This window comes from Mus caroli, chromosome 11, assembly GCF_900094665.2.
Source record: "Mus caroli chromosome 11, CAROLI_EIJ_v1.1, whole genome shotgun sequence".
In the NCBI taxonomy this organism is placed as follows: Eukaryota; Metazoa; Chordata; class Mammalia; order Rodentia; family Muridae; genus Mus; species Mus caroli.
In genome coordinates this window covers 41,685,181-41,693,924 of record NC_034580.1, presented here as the reverse complement: position 1 = coordinate 41,693,924, position 8,744 = coordinate 41,685,181, and positions in this window count along the sequence as shown.

Genomic DNA, 8,744 nt, shown 5'->3' with positions numbered 1-8,744 from the left:
TAGGCAGGCCTACCACTCACTATGTAGCCAGTGTGATGAACTTCTGAGCCTCCTGCCTGCACCTGCTGAGTGCTCTACCCACTGAACATTTACTTTATAGCATTTCCTGGTTGTAAGGCGCAGTGGTGGCTGGCCTTTCTCATTCATCTTCTCACATCTTTTCAACCTTCCCAGGAGATGGAGTCTGGGAAGCTCATCTGTAGCTTCAAGAAGCAGGCTGCTGGGCTAAGCATGGCTGTGCACATCTTTGATCCCAGGATGACCAATAGAGCCAGGAGGGTCAGGAGTTCCTTATCCTTCTCAGCTCTGTAGGGAACTCAAGGCCAGCCTGGTCTCCAACCCCCACCCTGTCTCAAAAACAAAGAAACCAAAAGCCCCAGACACCAGCACACACAGGAGTGCCTCTGTGCCAGTTCTCTATGCACTCCTTCATGTACCTAAAGACAGCCTGACAGCTGCATAGTGCCAAGTTTTTACTACTTTCTTTGAGTTAAATTCTAAATCATTTCTTCTTGCTGGTAAAGACAGCTGTGCGCACTTAACTGCACTCAGATACAACTGTGTCATGCAGGACTGTGCTAAATCTGTGCAAGTTTGCTCAGTTAACAGAACTTTCACCATGGCATGATGGCTTCTGATATTTCAAGTACAAACATAAATATGTATCCTTTTGTTAGCTCACTCTTTTTTAACCTAACTTTTAGCCATATAAAATAAATTGATCACTGTGTATTTACCTCCTCAGTTGTTTTATAAAGTATCATTTATTGGGACAACTAACAAACTTGCCCATCAAAACAAACTTTCTAACACCCTTTTTAGACTCAAAATCTTTTCTTTTCAATGGATTTATTATCATATGTTTAATGTTTTCATTTGTTTGTTTGTTTTTTGAGACAGACTCTTACTAGGTAACCCAAAATGCCCTGGTAGTCCAGGCTATTCTCAAACTTGGTATCTCTTGTTTAAGCTGTCTCAGTCCAAAGATGAAAGCATAAGCAACTATACTTGACTATTTTTTCTTCCATTTAGAGGAATTTTTGTCTGGCTATGGGGCTGCTCTGGAATCGGATACTATCCAAACACCTTCTAGGTCTCTGTGATCCAGCTGGAACATAGACGTGCTTTTAATACCAAGAGATAGAGACAAGCAGATCTCTGAGTTGAAGCCCAGCCTGGTGTAGAGCAAGGTTCAGGTAAAGAAAAGCTTAGTTGCAGGCATGCTGTACTTGCCTTTAACCCCAGCGCTCAGGAGGCAGAGGCATGCGCATCTCTGGTTCTAGTCAGCCAGGTTGGTTGAGTCAGTGATGCAGGGGACTGGAGTTCATGGCAGTTCATTTCGTGGAGTTCTCAGGCAATTTTTTTACAGGGACAGTCTTACAGACACAGGTTGCAAAGAGAAGACTTTTGGATACAGCTGAAAACAGACCAAGCCAGAGAAGGAGAAGGAGCCAGAAGATTAGAACAGATTGTCAGAGTTATGTAGGGCAATTCAGTGAGAAGCTAAGAGAAGTCAGATTGAATCAGTCAGTTTAGAACGGAGTCTGGGCCTGAGCAGCTGAGTTAACTCAGCCAGCCAGAATCCACAGAGAACTAGGAATATGAGCCTATTCAGTCGTAAGCCTCCAAAGTGACAATTACATAAGGCGAATAAACGTTACATCTCTATTTCTTCTTTTTTTGAGACAAAAGTGTATGACCTAACTTGACAAAGTGTCTAAAGGAAAGTGATTGCAGGAAGACAGATGTGTGAATCTCACTATGAACACACAAAGGGGTGTGCTTACCCAAGGGCAATGTGAAGACGTCACAGTGGTAGTCCAAACTCCTAAACAAGAATGAAAGTTAATTGTTATTATAAACATGTTAGATTTTCACTACAGAGACTACGTATATTCACACCAGCTTCTATAATGAGTTAAAAGTTAAATAGTTCTGGGCTTCCTTGGAGTAGGTCCAGTTATGTTGATAGGTTTGAATCTACTTGAAATTGTAAGTCTCCTTGAAGAACTTGTTGGAACTCCTGAATATAGAAATCAATATGAAGCAAGGGAAAGGTGAGCAAGAAGAAAGCAGGGTCTTCAGCTACACTTGAGCCATAGCACAGCAATGAGAGGCTGCACCCTGCTCCATAGCACAGCAGTGAGAGGCTGCACCCTGCTCCATAGCACAGCAGTGAGAGGCTGCGCCCAGGCAGAGGCTCCTCTCCTGAGCTTCTGTTCTTTGTCACTGACCAATGAGGATGTGGAAGTGGGAGGCAGTACAGACAGGCTCAGCAATAGAAGGACTCTGTACTGACAACATGGAGATGAGAACAGAGCCCAGGTTCCTATGGAAATGCTTTATAAATGACAGGAGTCAAATAGATCTCTCTAAACATCTCTGTGAGAAAGAGAAGGCATGGAGTCTGCTGTTATTTTTTTTTTTTTTTTTACCTTTCCTTGATAAGTGACTGACTGCTCCCACAGTCAGTCCCACACTGCTCGTCATATTCAATGCAGGCAGTCCTGGGAGGTCACAGCAACTGCATCATGGCTGAAGTCTAACTAGACTAGTTGTTCCCATACAAAACCCAACACAAAGAATTAGTACTTTTGGCCAGGTGTGGTGGTGCACACCTTTAATCCCAGTACTTGGGAGGGAGAGGCAGGCAGATCTCTCAGTTTGAGGCCAGCCTGGTCTACAGAGTGAGTTCCAGGACAACCAAGGCTACACAGAGAAACCCTGTCTTGAAAACAAAAAACAAAAAAAACTAGTTTCACCAGAATTAGTACTTTTGGATAGAGAGTAGACACAGTCGTCTATGCTTTTTTTAAGACATAAAGAAACATGGTGAATATCACTTATGCAAAACATTTGATACAAGGAATTTTCATAATTTATGTATTTCTGAAAAAAATTAATTTATGTATGGCTTACAGATGGTATTTAGGTTTAAATATGGAAAGATGTTGCTTTCACGTACATACAGTTCATATGCATAGCTTACATATACACTTATTATAAACTACTGATAATTCTGCATATGAATACTCCATGGCATTGAGTTTTCTAGGCGTTTTTATCAAGGCAATGCCCAAGAAGTCCTGAAGATTTGCTAACTGGGGCAAGGCAGGTTCAACCTGTAACTCACAAATCAGGAAAATCAGAAGTGCTGTATGAATCCAAACACCGTACTGAAGGTCTGGGAGTGCACAGAGATCCTAGACTAGAAGTAACTGGAAATGGTGCCTGGAAGAAACAGTGAGTGAGGGCTCCAGCAGGAGCACACACTGCTCTGTCGGCTAAGACAGGGTCAAAGATGACCTTGGCTGTCCAAATTAATATGTAACTCATTATTTACTCCTATATCATAAAGTGTTTTCAATTAGTATTTTAATTAAACAATTGAAAATGAAAGCCTTTTCCAATGGAATATGGGCCAGTTTCTGCAGCCCTCGTGCATTGACGATTACATGCACACACATGTACTCACCCTTACTTAAATATTACATGCATGCACATATATTCAACCCTTACCTGACAGTCTTGTGGGTCTTATATTTGAACCATACATTTTAAAATTCATGGAGGTTAAGAAACATCTTTGTGCCTACAGCTTCATCCTGGTCTTTGCTCACTATGTAACCTGTACTCCGCCCCCAGGGTATGTATTTGTCTAAACCCCCATCCTCCCAGGCATCCCCCACCACTTCTCACTTACCTGGGAGAAGGAGTAGGAGGCCTAAAATGAAGACTTGAAGGGGCATCATGATGGTGACCTGCAGGACAATGAGGAGACACTCTGGTTGGCTGTGGCCCTTACCACACTGTGTCTGAGAAGGTCTCATCCTGACTGTCTGAATCACATAGGCCTCTCTGCTGGGGCCTCCTGTCCTCCCAAACACTCGTCTTTCCTGCTCCTTCCCACATATGGCCTTCAGTCTCACTCATGGTCTTGGTACAAGGAAGACATAAGCAGATAAAAATTGAAGTCAGAGAAAAGTCTGTTCCCCTGGTAGAACCCTAAGCAAGGAACAGCCTTGTAATGGAGGTGCACTGGCCCCATGGGTTCTTCCTGCTCAGTAGCCACAGTAGTTGGTCCCTAAGCCCCAACTTGGTTTAGTATTAGCAAGATAGACTATGTATAATGTGAAGCATTGTGTCTAAGCACATTGTCCCACACAGGTCAAAGACAAAAGTTTGGAAGTTTGGAAGTTTTAGTTCCTCTGTTAGCACTGCTACACTCTAGTGAGAGGGAACAAGTTCTCCTCTCACTAGAACACTACCATTAGGCTGCTACAATGGCTCATTGGTGAAGAGTGCCAACTGCTCTTACAGAAAACCTGAAAACTGTGAGAGGTTCCCAGCACCCTGGTTGAGAGGCTCACAGCTATTATCACTGGCGATACATGAGCATCAAAACATTCCTTGGACAACTGTGCTCACGTGTACATATCACCACAAAAACATACATGCACACACACACACACACACACACACATACACATACATACAATTAAAACAATAAACATAAAATTTAAAAGTGATAATATGCTTATAAAAACTTTAATATCATAGATTTATAAAAATTACATGTCCAACTTACTATAGAAAATAGTAATATAATACTAAATTTTTCTCATTTTATGTATTTTTTACTATCTTTAACAGAATACATATGATTGTATGACTCTAGCCACTATCAACGGATCAAAGATGTAGCTATGAGACCATAAGAAAATGTGGTTTGTTTATTGACTATTGCATGTAACACATTCATCAAAAATCTATAGAAACTAATATTTGTTTAAAACCCATAGAATTCACTCTTACCCTGCATGGATGAGCACATGAGCAGAGCTGTTCACCTACAAAGAAAGCATCCAGCAAGCTTCTGATGCTTCAGCTGCAGAGCTGCAGGGGTGTGGGCACAATTTTAACCTGCACTGCTAGGCTTACATAAACTTTCTGATACCTACACAGAGAAGGTAATTGATCAAAACTGATGAAGGAGCTGTGGAAGAAACCAGTCAGAAAGGGCTGTGAGGGCAGAAAAGAGAGAGAGAGAACAAAGGTTCAGATGCAGAAGAGTGCCTGTGACACAGGGGAGAGGGCAGGGCAGCTTGGACAGTGAGGAACAGCAATGGAGAACAGGGGACACAGCAGGATCAGACAGGGCTCAGGAGCCACTTTGTGAGGACTTTCCTCTCCCCAAGGACACAGAGAGTCACTGCTGGGGTGTGGGGGTGCCAGGAGCTGGTGCCCTCTGAGGACGGCTGTGACTGCTAGACTGACAAGCATGGACACCTTAGAGTCTTTGCAGGAGTTCACTGTGGAAGAGACAACAGAGAGCAACGTGGTGGAAGGAATCAAGACTCTCAGTCTATGGGCTCAGAAGGCAGAGCACAGGGGCTTCCTGTAGGCTGGGGTCTGCAGGGGATGAGTTAGGTACTCAGGCCTGAGTGTGCATGAGGGGAGGGGCTATCAGCAGAGGAGGAAAGAGCCTCTCCCACCACAGGGTTGGGAAGAGATATCTGGGGTTTGGATATGTTATTGTGAGATATCTTTGTGGCCCAAAGCTGGCCTTAACCTGACTCTAAGCCTCAGTCTCCCAAAGGTTGGGATTTAAAATATTTGTCAACATGCCAAGTTTTCTTTCCTCTTTCCTTTTCAAATAATATAAGTACCAGTATGGGAACTGGGTGTATGAGATGCTAGACAGTTTGTCTAGTGGGTATGAATTTCTAGTTCAGTCTTCCACATCAGAGAAACCAGGGATGGTGGTGTCTGCCTGTATGTAATTTAAGAAGGTTGGTAGTGGAGGGACAGAGGATCAACGTAATCTCTAGGTACTTATAATATGGAGGCCCAACTGAGATACATGAAGACATGCCAAAATCAAATGAAAATATAAGACAGAGTGATGTATGTGGACCATATTATCAGTCAGTAGACTAAGAGAGGGTGATTCCAATGTAGTCCAGGTCAGTCTGAGATACAAAGGAAGTCCCAGCTCAAAGAATAAACAAGAAACCTATAACAGTGTGTGTATTTGTATGATCTGAAAATTATTGAAGGGAGGTATAGAATTTATCATCCTCTTGCCTCAACTCTTAAGTCTGGTTGGTTGGTTTTAGTTTGGTTTGGTTGTTGTTTTGGATTTGTTTTTGTTGTTGTTGTTGTTGTTGTTGTTGTTTTGACAGAAAGGAGGAGGATTTTTGCTGAGTAATGGAAGGATGGGATCCAGCTTCCAAGTAAAGGGTGTCAGCTTAGACATGAGTGGGGTTCAGGGGTGTCTGCAGAAGCTGTGGGTGGATGGCTTCCTCAATGAAGGAAGAAACTAATCAAGGACCAGAAAGATGGCTCAGTGGGTGAAGTCACTTCCTCCTGAGCTTCATAAACTGAGTTAGATCCCCAAGCACACAGTGGTTAAAGAATAGAATAGACTCCTGAAAGTTATAATCTCTCTCTGTATCTCTGTTTGTCTCTGTCTCTCTCTGTGTCTCTGTATCTCTGTGTCTGTCTCTGTCTGTCTCTGTCTCTATCTCTCTCTCTCTCTCTCTCTCTGTCTCTGTCTGTCTGTCTGTCTCTCTCTCTCTCTCTCACATACACACACACACACACACACACACACACAAACTCATGCTTAATAAAATAGAAAGTGCAGAGTAAGATTTCACAACTGTTGTGAGGATCTAATGAGTGTCCACGGAGCCATATTTGCTATATTATATGACTCTTGTTTTAAGTTCACTGTAGGGACAGGGGAGGGATGTGAGGTGGGAGGGCCACTGTGGGAGTGAGAGCCTAACAGCCAGTGGCAGCTGGGTGTTGGTGAAGCCCAAGATCAGGAAAGACACACAGCCCAAGGTAATGGGCCCCAGCCACCAAAGCTCCAAAACTGGGGAAGGAGTGAGGGAATCCCCCTAACAGATACAAACATTTAAAAATCTTTTGAAAGCCCTTTTCTAAATATTTCCCCAACTGTTAAAGAATTCAGCGGCTTTCCCAGTCAGTGGAGAACAAAGCCCAAATCTAAATTCCAAAATTCCAGCTTCCCTGACTGGCCACTCCCTTCCCATCTTCAACACTCACGAAATTGAGCAATGCTTAGTTCCTTTTGCCCTTGGCTGCAAAACCTCCAATGTCTGCAGTCAATTGAGGTTCTTTTTCATACTGCATACAAAATAATTTGCAAACCACAGAAAACAAAGAAAACACTGCAATCTGTGCTCTCATATTCTTGGTCCTACTTTCATATTATTATATAGTATTAATTGGTACTTACAGACATGGCCCTAAATAAATAGGGCTGACTTTTAAGAGTACCAGACTACTTTAGAGAGTTTTCTTCTTATTTCTCATTTTCACTTTAATTAAGAAGGCTTTAATAGCTAATCTATGAAAGCCCCATATTTCACTTAAACAGAGATTCAGTTTCCAAGAATGCACAGAACCCTACTGGATGGTAAGTTACCCTAATGTCTAGGGACTCAAGCATCATTGTTTAATGTCTTCACGTTCAACCCCACATCATCTCTAAAGGGATCCCACATGGTACAGACACTGTAGGGAGCACTGTCCTGATTCACTTTCTTCAGAATAAGGCAGTAGACATCGATCCCTACCTGTTACTTAAGGGAAAATGTTTCTCCTTCTGGTACTCAGGTACTGATGGACTCTTCCAGAGCTATTAATGGATGGAGAGAAGTCTCTCTTGTAATTCCACCCTTATCTCCTGGCCACACTCTCACCTGTTCTTTGTGAAAACTGAGTTCTCCAGTTCTCCAATCCACCCACTAGATAGCATCTGCTCACTTATATAAACATTACAGGAGCGCCTGTGAGAGCATCACTATTGTGCCCTGGGCTGTTTCCTAAGCTGCACCAAAGATCCTCACTTGAGGTGTGACTCTGGGCCTGGACTTTAACACCTGGACCAACCCTCTCAGTTTACAGGAGAATAAACTGCACTCCAGGAAGAATACATTTAGAAACCAGGAGTCCTTGAAGCAAAATCAGAAGGCGCTTATACCTTCTGGAGCCATCAACTAACATCTTCCTAATTATTGTTAGCAGCCCATACTAAGAATGGGGGAGTTGAAAGAAATAAATCTAGCTCCTAGACTCTGCTTCCAAAGTTTAGGGAGTGTAGGGTATGGTGGTGAACACCTTTAGTGCCTGTGCTGGGGAGGCAGAGGCAGGCAGATCTGTATTGTATGGCAGTGGGGTCCTGCAGAGAGCTCCAGACTGGCCAAGGATGCTTGGTGAGAATTCATCTTTAAAGACCTGAAGCCAAACTTCTCCATACCCTGATCTACCTTTCAACTGTTACTAAATTGTCTATGGAGGCCACCAGAGTGTGGGAGTTGTTTAAGATGGGAAACTGAGTATGCCTACTTTCCCATCTGGCAATTAAAGGATAAAATGTTGGTCAAGGGGCCCCAAAACTAACCAGTTTGGAAACCTGCCTGATCCCCAAACTTGTTGGATCTGCCTGTCACCCCAGCTGGGTCTGACTGACCCACAACCTACAGGACACAGCCTGCATTGTCAGGTCTTCCTGAGTCACAGTCTACATAATAAGATACCCTGATCTCCATTTTCTAGCCCACAGCTTACCCCCACCTTCCTGAGAAGTCCTGCTGCCATCAGGATTAGCCAGCCAGCACCAAGGGAAACCAGATGCTTAAAGGACAGCTTAAGAACACAGTCTACGGGTTGGGGATTTAGCTCAGTGGTAGAGCGCTTGCCTAGCAAGC